Genomic DNA, 17,579 nt, shown 5'->3' on the forward strand with positions numbered 1-17,579 from the left:
TAAATCTACTGTAGATGCAAAATATGTCAATATATTTCTAACTGTATGCATTGATCTATACATACACCTATATTACACAGGTTACAATGATAATTTATAACTTCTGTAACTATACAATTTACTGAATTATTAAAAACGTCGACAGCTCATGCCTGGAATCCTGGTTACACAGGAGGATAAGATCTGAAGATCATGGTTTGAAGCCATCCTGGGCAGGAAAGTCCATGAGCCTTTTATCTCCAAACAACCAACAGAAAATCAGAATTGGAACTGTGGCTCAAAGTATTAGAGTGGTAACCTTGAGAGAAAAAGCTCAAGGACATCACCCAGGCTCTTAGTTCAAGAACTACAATCTATCCAAAAAAATCTAATTTACACCTCTATAAGTAGAGTATTTCCATCATCCAAATGTACATCCATGCTCATTTGCAAGGTAACTCTGTTTTGTCTCAAGTACCACTAAACATTACCACTAAAGTAGCATTGGAACGTGGGTTCATTCTATCTCTCTAATGGATTTTTCTCCACTCAAATACTCAAGTACTACAATTGTTCTAATTATTTAAATCATAACTTTTTTACCCCTAATACTATAGTTTGATTGAGTGTTTTGTGCCCCTTAAATGGATGTTCTTACCACTTTTTCATGCCCCCAGCCCTAAGTTATCCTGATTATTTTTCATCTAGAAACTGGCTTCTTACTAGTGTATGAACTTGGTCTCAGTGCACTTGATGTTATTCTTCCTGGAATTTATAATAACAGGTGCATGGCATTGTGTACAGAACTTTATGTTCAGTCTGGCCTTTAGCCACTATCTAAACAGTGCACTCCCATGTAGTCACGAATTTCATAAGCTTGTCATAGCTGATTTTTTTTAAATCTTTCATTTCCTGCAGGTTTTTGAGTACTGAATTAATTTTTGTTTTCTTGGGTTGTTTTGTTTCATTTGAATCTATGTGTTGAGTTGTTCCTCACTTTTCCTTTTGTTTCTTTCCCTCAAGTTCTTACCTAAAGTGCTAAGAAACCAATTCTTCTTTTTCAAGATAGTCAGTGTGAACATTATTTATTCAAAAGCAATTTCAGTATCTATGAATGGTATACACATGCTAAGCACAGACTTTGGCATACACAGAGAGATCATGAAATATATGAAGAAAATAAAACTACAGATGAATGCCAGGAGGAGAATAAGCTATTATTAATTGTTTGACAGAGGTTTCTCTTCTAGTGAAAGAAATAAATTGCTTGATGCAGGATTTCAAAAAATCATATTGCTAGGAGGAACCTAAACAATCATCTAATACTATAGACTTGAGAGTGATGAATTGACTTCCTGAATAATTTACTTTTGGGACAAATAAAAGCAGGCTTCCAAAAAGAGAGTAGATTTTAGAGAAACATGATGAATTTTATGTAAATAGGTCCTTAGCTGATTTTGTTAATTTGTGAACTAATACAGGGAAATAAAGTACAGCAAGGTAAAAAAAAATAAGTTCACATTGAAATATTAATTTGTGTTTGTATATGTGTGCATGCATGTACGAGTACGCACACGAACATGTGCATATGCTCATGCATGCATTCATCATTCTTGAGGCTTGATAGTCCCTGGGAACTATTCCTCAGCTTCTGTGCCCAAGGATAGTGGTCTACTACTTCAGCCACTGCTACAATTCTGCTGTGTTTTTTTTTTTTTTTTTGAGATAATCGCTTGTATTTTCATGATGGAACAGTGGTCTTCAGATCTCAGACTCCTGAGTAGCTAGCTAAGCTTATTCAGCCTCTGAGTAGCTAGTTAAAATTCTACCTATCCTCTGTGCTTCACTACTCTTTTATTCTTTTCGTGAGGTATTCACAAGCCTAAGTCATATATATGTCCACTTGCTTTAAAAATATTCTTACTGCTTGGCACCAGGGTATCACATGTGTACTCTTAACTACTTAGGAGCCTTGAGGACAGAACCCAGGCCAAAATTTAGTGGACTTATTTCTCAATCTATAGCTGGGTGAATTGGATCATTTCCACCATCCTGCACTATCTAGAAACTAAGATTGGAAGGACTGAGGATCCAGGCCAAGCAAGATAGCAAGCTAGAAAATTTGGTGTGTATCTCTGATGCCATTGATGATGGGAAGGCTAAAAGGACAGATCAGGTGCATGTTTTTGTGGAAAGGGAACCACTATCCTAAAATTAACCACAGATATGATGCCGGCCTGCAAGAACAATATACCCCAAGTTGAAATCCCAACATTTTCCACAACCAAAATAAGTATATACATTAACATCCGAAAACTTAATAAATCTGTTCTTTGTTCTAATATCAGCTTTGTCTGATTATCATATGATATGACAGAATAATTTCTTCATTAAACTTATGATAATTTAAAAAGACCTAGAAAATTCTTTCTCGCTTATTAAGTGCAAATGAATGGCAAATTGCCTCATTTCTTACATATTTGACTACCACTATAAATTTGTCATATGATTATTATTAATAGTAATATATTCTGATTTATTACTTTACTTTGTAACAGTTTTTAAACTTTTTGCTTTTCTGCTGAAGTTGAAGCATTTAAATAGTATCTTCAAAGTATATTCCTTGGATATTTAGGGGAGTTTTTTACAATGTTTTTAACCAATAGCTTCTAAGAATTCTTAATTGGTATATTATTTGGTTTATTTTTAATTTCAAATTAATTTTATTGTAATGGTAATGTACACAGGGGTTACAGTTACATAAATGAGGTAATGAGTATATTTCTTCAGGAAGGAACATTGTTATATATTCCAACGATATTTTTGTACACTCAAAACAAGAACTATTGATGCTTTTGCTGTTGCCATTGATCAATGGGTACTTTTGCTTTTTTTGTTCAAGCATTTTTTAATATAAAATTGATTTACAGAGCGTTTACACTTAATTAAGTCAACTAAAGAGTATACTTCATTTTCTTTTCTTTTTTTTTTGGGGGGGGGTCAAGTTGTGGTGCCTGAAGTCTGGGCCTGAGCCCTGTCCCTCAGCTCTTCAGCTCAAGGATAGCGCTTGAGCCACTTGAGCCACAGCACCACTTCCGGCTTTTTTCTTTTTGCTTTTGTGGTGCTGAGGAATCGAACCTAGGGCCTCATGCTTGCAAGGCAAGTGATCTACAACTGAGCTACCTTCCCAGCCCCTACTTCATTTTATTTTCTAAATTTCAAATTTTGAGCTTAAATGTTTCCTTTTGTTTCTTTAGAGTAATTCTTTTTTCAAAGTTTAGAATCAGTTAATTTAATTTTGCATGATTTTTACACATGTAAATTATTCAGACACATATATTTTGCTTTTATGATATTTAACATGTGGCTATTTAAAAATTAATTTCTTAATTTTATATGGTTAGTGAATCTAAATATATTTATTTTCTTATAGTATAAAAATATTTGTCCAGGTAACAAATACTTACAGTAATTTCAAGAAGCACATACTTTACTAAGAAAGGCTTCATTACTTGGTCACTTTTTGGAAGTACTTTTATTTGAATTAAAAAAAAAAAACTTTGAGCTCGGCATGGTGATTTGTGAAATCCATTTTCTAGCTATGGTGGGAAGTGTAAATAGAGTTTGTAATTCAGGAGAGACTGGGAAACTATGAGACCTTAGTATAAAACTATTCAGAGTGAAATTATTATGGATATAGCCATCCCTAGCGTTATATACAACACCTCGCTATCATATTCTAAATCTTGAGTTAAAACACCAGTAATATCAAACATTTGTTAAAATAAAAGGACACATGTTTCAAAATGTTTATTATTTAAAACTTATGGGCTGGGAAGGTGGCTCAGTGGTAGAGCGCTTGCCTTGCATGCATGAGGCCCTGGGTTCGATTCCCCAGCACCACATAAGCAAAAAAAAAAAAAAAAAACCCACAAAACTTATTTGCAAAAGTTCTCATGTCTTCTATTAATTTTCAATTTACTTAATCTATTAAAATCCAAGTATATTGTGACTATTTACTTTCTACTAAACTTTTAAATACTACGAGCAATATTATTATTTCATATATTAACATACTTTTACAGTTTGTGATAATTTCCTCCGTTTAATATGATAATATCAATATTGAAAGTGTGTGTATGTGGTGTGTGTGTGTGTGTGTGTGTTTATGTGGTTTTTTTGTGTGTGTGTGCTTTGTGTGTACTTTGTAATGCTTGGGAGTTCACACCATTGCTTCACATATGCAAAGCCAATGGTTTACTACTGAGCTATACTGTCTAGTTATAATCCAAATAGTGTTTTAAACCATGACTTTCATTCCTAGTATGCTTTTTCAAAATTATATATGATAACATGTGATCCATATTCTATCCACGCTAGCAATTTTTATTGTAATTTAGAATATTTCCACTTCCAAACTCTTGTGTTTGTTATTGATAAAGTTTTACTTTGCTTCTTTCTCTCTTCATTCCTTTTCCCTTTAGAGTTTAACTATTCTCTCTCTTATTTCTTTGAAAATTATCATATTCCTATTAAAACATGCATATACAACGCTTTAATTTCTATTTTAATTTTTCCCATTTCCACTGATTTTAGTACAAGCTATTAGATGGATTAAAAAGAAACTTCTCTCAGGACACTTTATTTTTCTCCTTCTCTTCTCTGAAGTCTTTCTGGTTTTTGAAACACAATAGCAATCACATATAGCTCCTATGTGGCCCATCATTCTTTCTCCTCTCACTTTCCTCTGTTGTACAGCTCAAGTTATCATTCAGCTTTGTTATGCTACACTGTTATCTAAATCTTAACTAATTCCTGAGTTAATTTTAGTTGTTTCAAGTAGTCTCTGAAGACATTTTTCTATATATAATATCTGGGGTCTTGTGTTTTTTGAAGGTACAAAATATGAGTGACTATCAAACATCTAGATATCTCTGTAGAATATGGGTCCACCTGCTCAATAAACTCCTATGTAAATTCAAGTAATACAGGTCAGTCAGAACAATCTTGTAAAATGGTGTAGCTTCAGCCTTCATACTAGCTTTGAAAACCTATGAAGGTACAATTCACTTCCAAAGCACTAAAATGTATACAATAAAAGGAGATAATATATTGCAAGTGAATTACATGTGATCCTAAGCAGATTGCCAGTGTCTCACACCTGTAATCCTAGCTAATCAGGAGACTGAGATCTGAAGATTGCAGTTCAAATCCAGCATGAGTAGGAAAGTTTCTGAGGCACTTATCTCTAATTAACCACCAGAAAACTGGAAGTGGTGCTGTGGCTCAAGAGGTACAGCACAAGCTTTGAGCTGAAGAGTAGAGGGACAGTGCCCAGGCATGGAGTTCAAGCCCCACTACCATCAAAAGAAAAAGAAAAGAAAAAGAAAGAAAAAGAAATATGATCTTAGCCACCAGTTCATTGCTAGAATAATTTCTGCTCTCTCAACATGGCCTTTTTTTTCCCCAGTTAAGTCCATAGTCTTATATATGACTTGCTTGGAACCAGAATTATTCTTCCATTCTAATTTTTACAAATTTGCATGATTAGCTACCATGATTTAGAGCTAGTAGAAGAAAGAGAGTGGCCTCATCCTTCATGTTCCATTTAGGAGTAATGCTTTCTCTACGTCACTCCCATAGGTCTAAATACTGGCCTTAGCTTTATTGTTTCAAAGTTGTCTTATTTGCAGAGTCTTCTATAGTTTATTGAACCATTATACTTAAACACAGAACTTCTCTTTCTCCTATTCCTATTGTTTCTCTTTCTGTTAATTTGTGTACACTTGGGTAATAATGCACAAAACAAACACTGACAAAAAATATTTCTGAGAACCTACTTCCCACTTAAAATTGGTCTTAATTTACAGAGCATTTAGGAAATTTGAACTTAATGTACTCCAGGATAATTCATGTTTTTTTTTAATTGTGAAAATGGTAGACAGAGGGATTAGAGTTACATAAGTAAGTTAGTGAGTACATTATCTAACGAACATTGTTACCTCCTCTTTTGTTTTTCCCTGCCATCCCTTTTCTCCCCACCTCCCCAACTCTCCCCTTTCATCCCCAACTAGTAAAGTTCATTTTCAACATAGTGTCTTGTTCATCTCATTGTAACAATGGGTCATACTGTGTACTTCTTTCAGCATTTTATTTCCCTTCTCCTCCCCACATTAGAAATTTGTATATGCAAGTTGGAGCTCACCGACCTCAAATACATTGGAAACGGGTTATACCATGGAGGAAGAAAATAGAAGAGAAACAAAAAAATCACATAATACATGGTAGATTGGTAGTTGGGGTGGCTTTGCTAGGGCATGTTAGCTTGGTGAGGAGAGGAAGAAGTCTTGAGCCACACTCAAACAGATAATGAGAAATGAGACAACCAATGGCTGAAGAATTTCAAGAACAAAGGCAGGGACTTATAGGTAACCTCTAGGGGCAGTGAGGGCAGCAAGTCTGGGCATGTGGTTGTCATGCCTCCCTAGAATGCCCTTGGAAGTGAGGGCCAACTCTGCTGTGGGCTAAGCCTGGCTCTTGCCTTGAAGCAGGCACCAGGCAGGAATTGTCAGCACAGCTTCAGCCTGCCCCAAGGAGGTGGCCTGTTGTGGGTGCTGTAGCCTGGGCAGCTGCTAGGAGGCTATACTCAGCAGGGCAGAGGAAACATGGCTGGTAGGCTCTGCTCCAGCCCAGCCAAGCTCAGGGCCACTTGGGAAGTTCCAGCTCTGGATCAGGACCAGGAACTGCTCCTCAGACAATAGGGCCTCTGGGGACCTGTGCAGTGGCCGCCACGTGTGGGTTGTGAACCTCCTTAGAATGGCCGAGGAGTCTCAATGGAGAGGTGCATTTGCTTCTGTGCCTCTCCCATCTTCTGGATTCCTGCTCTCCTCCTGCCTCCTGCCATGTGCAACTACAGGAGTCAATTTCTCCAATCCACTGAGAGGCAATCCCGGAGATGTTCACAGGACTTTCCAGCTGCTTCACCATGCATGCAGGGCTCACAGGGTGCCATCCTCCAGGCAAAGTTTACCACCATTTCAGCTTGGCCGCCCCTGTCTAAGGACCACAAACTGCATTCTTACACATAAATCCAGGGGTACACAAGGCCATCCTGCAGTCTAAGGCATCCTTTCCTTCCTCCTGCTCAGGTGTGGAGCAGCTGTGGAGCCAACTCCAACATCATGATTGATTATCTGAAAAGAAGAGGAAAAAAGCTTCATTGTTCCAGATACAGCTGCCCCTGGGGTTCTCTGTGTACACTAGCCTTGTGCTTAGCAAAAGATCCCCAAAGACCACCGTGGAGCCAGTTGTCACGTGACCACATTAGGGTCATTTATTGCAAGGTCGAGCCTGGACTCACAACTGTCACCATTGCAGTGGGTCAGAGTTGAGATCCCCGACCCTTCTGTTAACTGGGTAATCTTATAACAATCTAGCTAGCGAGTGCAGGCTAAGCAATAAGCAATGATTTGTGGAGGAGAAGGGGAAAAAAAACAAATCATTTAAATAGGGATACAGGTGGACCCATTGCAACAATGAGATGTACAAATTCTTATGGAGAAAAACTAACTCTACAACTTTGGTGAGGGGAAGGGGGGAGGAGGATTCGAAGGGGGAGCAGGGGGACAATGGGAAGGGATGGGAGGGGGAAACAAAGGAGGAGGCTACAATGCTTGATAAGAAATGTACTCCTTATCTTGCCCATGTATCTGTAGCTCCATTGTACAGTATTTTCACAATAAAAAGTAAAAAAAGATAAAAAATTAAAAATAATCTGTAGCTTTAGGTATTTCCTGTCATCCGCTGAAGGCTATTGCTAGGGGAGTTATGGGCAGAACTTTATTGTGACATTTCACGGTTTTTCCAGGAACCTGAGTTCTAACTTTCAGTAAATGTCTACTTACAATGGGTACTTTCAGTAAAGGCCTTCACAATGGATAGTTTTGGAGTATTCGGTGTCTAAGTCCAGAATGCCTGTGCTTTGGCAAAGATCTCTCACTCGGTGTGTGTGTGTGTGTGTGTGTGTGTGTGTGTGTGTGTGTGTGTGTGTCTGTGTCTGTGTGTGTCTGTGTGTGTGTCTGTGTGTGTTGTGTGAGAGAGTCAGACACAGCTGAGGTTTGGGGTAAAATTCTCCTTCCCTTCTGCATTGAGTTTTGGTATCTATTGTTTGTCCCACCTCCCCAATTTTGAGTTCTAAAGTTGTCCTTCTAAATACTTTTATCCTTTGATCTTCTTGATATTCAGATTCCTAAGGTCTGCTTGTGAACTTCAACATTTGCTTCATGAAGGTGATGCCTTTCTTCCATCTTTTATGAAGCCATTTGCTCTCTTTAAATGCAGTTTATGCTGTGTTAGTGGTTTTACTTAGCCCAGACTGTGGTGGCCCAGGCACTGACTGTTAAGTCTGAGATTAGTTTAGGCCAATATGAGATACTATACTTTCATTATATCAATGAAAGGAGTTCAGCATCTTTATTGAAACAATTTCCTGGCTGTAAATACAAACAAAAACATCCAGTGATATAAATGTACAATCTGTTGTTTTTAGTTAATTGTGCACCACTGTAATGAAAAAAAAAAATCTTTTTACTAACTGAAATGAGTATTTGTAATGGGAAAAAATCAAATGTTATAAATCTTAAAAATTGATCAATTACCAAAGAAAAAGAAAAACACTAATCAGGAATGAAGTACAAATGTAAGTGTTTAATAAATAAATGAAATTTTTGAGATTCATATCCACATAGCAAATAAGAAGGAAAATAAAGAGGAAAGTCACTGAGATCCTATCTTACACACCAGAATAGCTACCACCACTCAAATAAATAAACTGCTGGAGAGGTAAATAAATCAGGAACTATATTTGGTTTTGTGGCATTGTAAACTAGTGTAACCCATAGGGATATCTTAATGGAAGTTTACACAATACCAAAAAGGCAGATATTTTGATGACCTTTACTGCAATTGGATACATATTTAAGGAATATAAATCAACATGAACATACATGTTCATGGCAGCAATATTCTATAGCAACCAAGCTGTGTAATCAACCTAGATGCACCAGAAAGAGGGAATGAAGAAAATGTGCTATTCATAGCTATAAACATGTTCTGGTATATGAGAAGTGAATGTTTGTACTGTATCATTGCTAAATATTTTGAATATATACCTAATCATCCTACTTTCACTAAGTTTTGTGGCATTGTGTTTTTGCTTTAATGACGAACATCCATATTGATTTTCAGACCAATTGCAATAGGTTGAAGATTTCCTATCATATGTAGATATTAGATCAAAATTTAAATATATCAATGAACACATAGAGGACCATCATATATAGTTTATAATTTGAAGCAATTTTAAGAAGGCAACAGTTGGGTGAAAAGACGATGTTAGAAGCTTAAAAAATACACAGACATGGAAAAATATCAAAAAAATGTGCAACTAATTACTGCTAATAGTAAAATATTTTTCTCAAGTATTAACAATGAAACTATTAAAATAATACTTAATAATATCAAATAAATATGCCCCTGAAGAAAATGTACCATAGATATATGTTTCCCCATAATTTGTTTTACTTTATAACAAATGGATTAGAAGATGCTAACACATTCAAGTGTCATTGATTGAATGCAGCAAAGGAAAGTAACAGAGAAGTAGAGAAAGTAACAGAGAAGTAGAGAGTAAGAACAACCTGGGGTATGGATAAAGATTCTCAGTAGAACTTTGTAAGGAAAGAATATGCTCTGTTTTCCTGATCAAAATAGAGCTAGGACAGCTAACTTTTGACAGAACACTTGTAATGTAGAGTAGTGGAGTTAGTAATTTAGATAGTAATTTATTACATTTATTCCCTAATCTTATGATGTGATTCCCTAATGATGTGAGTTATCCTAGATTTTCTTTTTTTTTTGGGGGGGGTGTCCGGTCCTGGGGCCTGAACTCTGGCCTGGGCACTGTCCCTCAGCTCTTCAGCTCAAAGCTAGCGCTCTACCACTTGAGCCACAGAGCCACTTCCAGGTTTTTCTTTTTGCTTATGTGGTGCTGAGGAATGGAACCCAGGGCCTCAGGCATGCAAGGCAAGCGCTCTACCACTGAGCAACCTTCCCAGCCCCCTGATTCTAGATTTTCTGAGCCCTTTTTTTCAGACAAAATCTCTAAATTCCTCAGCCTGCCAATGGTTCTTCTGCTTCTCTCATTTTTCCTTGTTTCTGAACTAAACTCCTGTCACAGTTTGGTTCATGAGAAAGAGCTGGAGAAATATGAGGATGGCTTGGAGTCTGAGCTAACATCCACTCCAGCTTGGAGGATCTGGTAAAGGACTTTCACCTGGGTCTCAGAATCAGATATTAATTGACCTCTTTGGAAATGGAGAAACTCACTCACTCAGGAAGAATCTGTCATTCCTTGATTTCTCTGAAGAGATTCGATACTAGGGCACAATTCAGAGAATGAGCTTTCCCATTGTCAGAAGGAACATGTTGAAAACTAAAAGTGGCCTCAGGTCCCAATGGGCCAGTCAGAAGCCAAGAGATCACAATTTCCTCCTCATCAGGGACCTTCCGGTAGGAATAGAGTCTGAGCAAAGTCTGACGTAAACTGAGACTGGGCCTAAGGTGGAAACAAAAGAATGACCCTCACTTTGATTACAAGGGATTTATGTAGTGAGACATGACAACTTCCTTCATATAAGAAAATTAAAGTTTTCTCGCTGCCACTTTGCAGGAGGTCAGTTTCCCCAAAGGAGAAGTTGTTAAATGTTGTGACTGCCAGTTTGCTCTGTAGGCTGTTGTCTCTCTCACCGCTTCTCATGTCAGGAATGCATTGCTTCTTTCAGACACTCAACTACCTGTACTGACTCCTAGGCAGGAATACTGTAGGCTGTTCTTTGGCTAACCTCTTGCATTTAAAGTAGATTAGGCCCAGGCTCTGCTCATGCCAAGAGGTAGATGCAAGAGGTGAATATAAGCTCAGATTTGTACAGAACCACGATCATATAGAAAAAAATAAATTAAATAAATAGTTGAGTAATTTAGGGTTTATAGCCACAAAATTTAGGTAATTATTAGTAATACACCTAGAATCATGGATTAGGAAGAGAACTTTGAAGTAGGTTCAGGATACAATGGAAAAGACACACCATAGCCATAAGAGGAGATGAGAGTATGAAGGAACTATTGGCATAGGTCCATTTATTATCTTAGGAGTGACCTTGGATAGGAGGCTTTTAGAATAATATCTAAAAGAGAGGGACTTGCTGGGCACTGGTTGCTCACACCTGTAATCCTAGCTACCTGGGTGGCTGAGATCTGAGTATTATGATTCAAAGCAATCCCAGGCAGAAAAAGACAGAAGCGGTGCTGTGGTTCAAGGGGTAGAGCACGAGCCTTGAGCTCAGGGACAATGCCTAGGGTTCGATTCTTCAGTGCCACATAAGCAAAAAAAAGCCAGAAGTGCTTTTATGGCTTGAGTGGTAGGGAACTAGCCTTGAATTGAAGAGGTGATGGACAGTGCTCAGGCCCAGAGTTCAGGCTCCTTGTCCGGCCTAAATAAAAACAAAAAAAATAAAACAAAAAAACTTCCAAACTTATCTTTTCTCATAATTGAAGAGAGGCTCCTTTTACAGAAATTCTCCTTATCTAGCTCAAGGTCATCAAAACTTCAGTAGACTTTTCCTGTTGAGATGTAATGCACCTAACTTTACTGAACCTAATCATGGCTGGGAAAGTATGGACATAGATACGTTCGTTGTATTTTTCCTAATGAATATATAACATTCAGTTATTATATATAATATAGAATATATTATACATTGTATAAATATATTAAATAGATTATAACATGTATTACATATTAACAGACTTCCTCATTTTAGATGTAGGAACAGGCAACATATTGAAAGAAAAATGTTTGAATTTCTGAGTTATTTCTCTACCACAGGACAATACCAGGTTTCATTCTTATTACCCAAAGAGCAACATAGGAAAGCGTGGCCCATGGATGTGGTTCTCTGGATTTTGGAAATTGTAATCATATATATATATATATATATATATATATATATATATATATATATAATGAAAAATGTTGAATATGTAAAACTATAACAACAGATAAATAAGTGAATACCCATGTGCACACACTCCCAGTCACTTTCATGTATAAAACTTTCTTTTCTATGCTCCTATTCACCTACACAGAGAGTACATGAGTTGCCCTTGAATTGTCCTGGAAGTTCTTTATTGGGATACTGTAACTTCACATCCTTTGTTCCCTAAGTAGTCAGATGCTATGTATTCAATAACAAAACTGTTACAAGCAAAAGTATCCACCCTGACACATAGAGGAACTTGGATTCCAGAAATGCCACAAATAAGTGGGAGGTACAGCAGTACTTTTCAAAATTGAATAGACTACATATTTATTAGAAAGCTTGTAAGAAAAAAACTTCAGCGTAGGATGATACACTTGAAGAAAAGTACAGTTTAAATTACATATAGCTGGGAACTGCAATAGACACTAATTAAGAATTTAAAAAAAATAAATTACATATGACATCAAATTACAAAGTTCCAGGGCATTTCCCTACTCTTGAAAACTAGAGTAATACATATTAAAAATAAATAAATGAAAAGACAAATGTTTTATACCAAATTTCAAAACATACTATATGTTATACAAAAGAAATGCTATAAGCATGCGTTTTACAGTCTAGTAAAATCATATGGCATGAAGAATCTGATTAACTGATTCATAAAATCAATACAATGCAGTTAAAACATCCGATATCTCAAGTGTTAACTTAGCAGAATACTTTCAATCTATGGTGTCTATTTTGCATATTATCCAGCCCTATCCATCCCACAATGGCAGAAGGTTTTTCCTGAGAAAGTCCAGAGACCCGTCTACTGTGAGTGCTCAATGTAAACCTGTTCCAATTCTCTTTTATTTGGGCATGTGTTAGACTGACTATCCGTTAACTTGCCAAAGGCACAATTTGGACAGGCTTCCAGTAGTGATATTTTAGCTCTCAGAAAAAAAGGGAAATTGAAGACAGAGGGAAAATCTACCAGATCCCTGAAAGATTTCTATCATTGTGCTAAACCTGTAGCTTTCTACTGACAGTTGAACAAACTGCAGTAATTGCACTCCAACCACATGTCCAAAAAGAGGCTTTCCAAATATTGGCCTATTTTCACTTTGGTAAATCAAGACACACTATTGTGGCCCCGTTTAACTTAAACTATCAGCTATGGTTGGCCCAAAGGATAGTTGAACTTACGAATTTCTTAAATTTTAGGTCATCACACAATCACTTCATAACCCTTAAACATTAAAAATACCTACCCATATAAGTCTGCATTACATACTTATTACGGTTTTTCTTCATTTTTCATGTGTTACATATTTGTGTATCACAGGGCTTAGCTCTGTAATATTCCTTCTCATGTTTTTTACCACTGAGTACAGTAATTATTTCTGTATTTTTTCTCCATCTCTGTTTACTTTAATTCAAGTCCTTAATAGCATCCTGTCCATTGACAACTCCTAACTACTGATTTTAACAAACTCAAAATATCCCAAAGTGAGCTTTGATCTCTATCTACAAACCAATCCCTCATTACTATATGATTAAGTGATAACTCTTCCAGCTGTCTTCTCAAAATACCTTGGAGTCATTTCAGACTTACATACTTTTTCACACCTCATATTTAATCTATGACCAGGTTTGGACAAATTAACTAACTGTATATTTTAGGAAGCATATATATGTGTATATACACACACACACACACATACACACACACACACACACACACACACACACACACACACACACACACACACACACACACATATATATATATATATGGTATATGAGTGCTAGTACTATGACTAAAATTTGTGGCCTAGGTTCTTTTATTTTTTTTGGGGGGGGGGTCTGGTCGTGGGGCCTGAACTCTGGGCATGGGTGCTGTCCTTCAGCTCTTCAGCTCAAGGATAGTGCTCTACCACTTGAGCCACAGCACCACTTTCAACTTTTTTCTTTTTGCTTATGTGGTGCTGAGGAATTGAACCCAGGACCTCATGCATTCAAGGCAAGCGCTCTATCACTGAGCCACCTTCCCAGCCCCTTACTTTTCTTTTTGGTTCAGTCTTTATTTGGTATAAAGATCACCTACAATGTCATTACCCACACCCTTTTAATTTAAAAATATGTATATTCTGTAGCAATGTTATTGTCATTATAACCATAATTAGGAAGATAATGTGGGTTCATCTGCTCCATACATCTTGAAAGGTAATGAATGTGAAACTTACAGAATATCCTCAGATATGCCTGGTGGAAACCTGGATTTGAATTATGGTTCTACAGCTGATCCGTATTGGGTACTTGGGAAATTTGTTTGGCCTTGTTGCCTACTTCTGTTTTTAATAAAATACTTAATTCATTTCCTAATTGGAAGAACTATCATGAGCACTAAAATTACCCTAATGCAGGTGCAGTGCTTGGAATGGTGTCTTCACATTGTGTAGTAGGTCCCAAAGAAGTCAGCTTCCATCAACATTGTCAGAACATCCTTCCTGAAGGACTTAAGAAATATGTACCCAACTGATGTTAATATCTGTGAAAACTTACATTTACAAAAAAAGGTCTTGTCTTCATATGAAACAATTAAAGTAATGTTGGGGCTGTCCTGTGGCTTTTAGTCTGAAGGAGTTTTGCCTAAATTTTATTCTTACTCTATTAGTAGTAGCAGTAGCATTCTTTAGTGCTACCCTTCATTTTTCTAGTTCTGTGTTCCGTTTGGAATACTATTGTAACTTAGTTTATAATCTTTGTTATTAGAATAAATAAATTACAACTGCTGAAGTTTTAAATAAATAGACAATTTTAGGTGTGCATTACATTTTATGTTCTTAATACTTTCCTGAAATTATTCCTTTTAAATTATATATCCAAAACAAACTATTTTTTAAGATTTCTTATATGATTTATAGATTTATTTTATGAATCTTATATGATTTCTTAGAGATCCATAAATAAAACATCTCAGAACAGGAAAAAAGTAGGTAAGAAGTTATAAAAATACTGTTGTGGTGTCTTAATGGCTATAGAACATGTATAGAACATGTAACAATACAGTTGGAAGATTCATTTGCTCTTTTTTGTATTCTCTCACCCTTCATTGTAGAAACTTTCTCACTATGAATTGCCAAGTGGTCTGGATATTTCAAACCTCATCTCAGTGACAGAAGTGATGGGATTAGGGACATGTGCTCCTATGACTGGCTTTTAGGAAGTTCACAATAAAGCAATACCAGTACATATAAAGAAACTTTTGTGAGTGATGTGCATTGACTTCCTCAATTGCCAAAATTAAATTCATATGTCAAAACATCAAATTACTTACAGCACAGAGTAGAAGCTAAGTCAGTAAAATGTATAGGAAGATTTTCCACTGAGAATAATTGCAGGGGGTGTTCATCACTCTTCCATTGAAAATGTACAGCCCATCATTCTACTTTAAACTCTAGAATATTTCTGATCTGAAGACAATTATAACACACCAATGTGCTATGAGTGCTGAGCAGTTTATGTGTGTATTACTGTAATATATGTAAAATCTTTGGCCTGACCTTCAAACTTCATTTTGTGTTGTTAAGTTTCATGGAAAAATGTTCACAATTATGCAATTCACACTCATCTAAGAGTGAATCGGGCAACTGAGATAAGACATTTGGGTCATCACTCCAGTGACAAGGTTTGTGACCTATGAAATAAATAACATTATTTCACAATGTATATGTGTTTCTGAAAATTTATGCAATACCAAATACCAAATGAACAAAAGGGACAATTGTCCATCTCTTATATATATCCGAAGTAAAGATACACCTGAATTATACTTTCTTGTTAGAGGATCACAGAATGACTTGTGATGTTTGGTTTCTTTCCAGGTGCTCCTATACATTTGTGAATCTTCTCTGAGGAAGTGTTTTCCATAGTTTGTTTTGAGGTGTCCCGAATATCAGTACTGTCACTAACCAGAACCATGGAACAGCAAAGATGTTGGGATACCTGGCCAAAGAACTGAGAAATCACAGGAAGTGATAGGAAAGAAGACACCAGAGGACCCAAAGCCTCATTGCCAGGTTCTGGATTCCCAAATCCTGTTTAAAATGCTTTATATTCATTCTACTACAGGGGTGGGGTAATGAGTGGCTACAGGTATGTCCACAAACTGAGGCATCAATCTAGTTTGTGGTTACAACTATTAACTGAGGTATTGTTTGTATACATAGTGATAATTGAATCCCTTATTTTTAAGGAGCAGAAGGGAGCAATAATCATTACAACCATAGCACAGACATACATCTTGTTTCCAAAGTCTTAAACTTTTAGTGTCCAACAGCTCTAACTTAAATACTTTTGAGGTAATAAATCATACCCCTGTCTTCCCTTAACTGTTTGACCTTTCCAGAGCACAGCTCTCAGCCTTTTGATTGCTGTTTGAGATGGCTTCCCAATATATCCCTTTCCAGGTATAACAGTTTGACTCTAGAATCCCTCACAAGTACTATTACAGATGGGTTATTTTGAAAGGGATATTTTTTCTAGGGTAGGTTCAATGTTTTAAATTTTATTTTATTTAAAGGTACTGCACAGAGTGTTTACAGTTACATGAGTAAGGTACTTTCATTGATGAATATTGTTACCCACTCCATTGTTGTTCTCCTATCCTTTCCCACCCCCAACCATACCCCCCACCCCAAACTTGTAAAGTTCATTGCCGGTATATTGTCTTGTGAATATCATTGTTGCAATGGGTCACTTCTTTCATCATTATGTTATTTCCCTTTCTTTCTCCAAATCAGATAATGTATATACAAGATGGAAGGTACCAGAATCAAGACAGAGATGTCCAGAGATAAATCAAAGACAAATGAAATAAAATAAGATCTATTTACACTTCTTTACTGACATCAAGTTTGATATCTGAAAAAAAAAAGTAATTGTTGTTTCCATGTCTTGGAGTCCATTTCAATTAGCATCATTTTGTATGGTCAACTGTACATAGCTCTAGAGCCAGCAATCCCATTCATGGGCATTTGTCGAAATTATCTCTAGATAGCTAATGGATGAAAAATGGAATTGAAAATAGCAAAGGAAAACAAATCAAAATTCAGGTATTATGATTTTGCAATTCTAATATGAAAGAACTGAAGCTTTTGTTTAATGAAGAAGAAAGTTTAGCCTGTAATTTCAATGCAAGGCATCAGTTGTAATGAGTCTAAAGTCTTTTCCTTAAAGATATCCAAGAGTAATATACTCATCCTCTGAAGAGTATATAAGTAATTATTTTAATTAGCTTTGCTTAATATTAATTTACGTGTAGAAAATAAGTTAAAATATCTTCTCTCAGGCTGGGAAGGTGGCTCAGTTGTAGTGTTTGCATGCAAGAGTCCCTGGGTTCAATTCTTCAGTACTACATAAGCAAAAAGAAAAAACCCGGAAGTGGCGGTGTGGCTCAAGTGGTAGAGCGCTAAACTTGAGATGAAGAGCTGAAGGACAGCGTCCATGTCCATAGTT

The 17,579-nt window shown here is 36.4% G+C and overlaps 1 long non-coding RNA gene across 1 annotated transcript in view; it reads left to right on the forward strand.

Moving 5' to 3' along the window:
- Positions 1-16,928, forward strand: part of LOC138823839 (uncharacterized) — a 40,754-nt gene extending 23,826 nt beyond the window's left edge. The window contains exons 2-3 of the long non-coding RNA XR_011370921.1: positions 15,947-16,141; positions 16,865-16,928. This is a non-coding gene — a long non-coding RNA (uncharacterized lncRNA). The remainder of the gene's footprint in view (positions 1-15,946; positions 16,142-16,864) is intronic.
- The last annotated feature ends 651 nt before the right edge of the window (positions 16,929-17,579 follow it).

Source organism: Dipodomys merriami, unplaced genomic scaffold, assembly GCF_024711535.1.
Source record: "Dipodomys merriami isolate MVZ:Mamm:240054 unplaced genomic scaffold, mDipMer1.0.p SCAF_1239, whole genome shotgun sequence".
NCBI classification, from domain to species: domain Eukaryota; kingdom Metazoa; phylum Chordata; class Mammalia; order Rodentia; family Heteromyidae; genus Dipodomys; species Dipodomys merriami.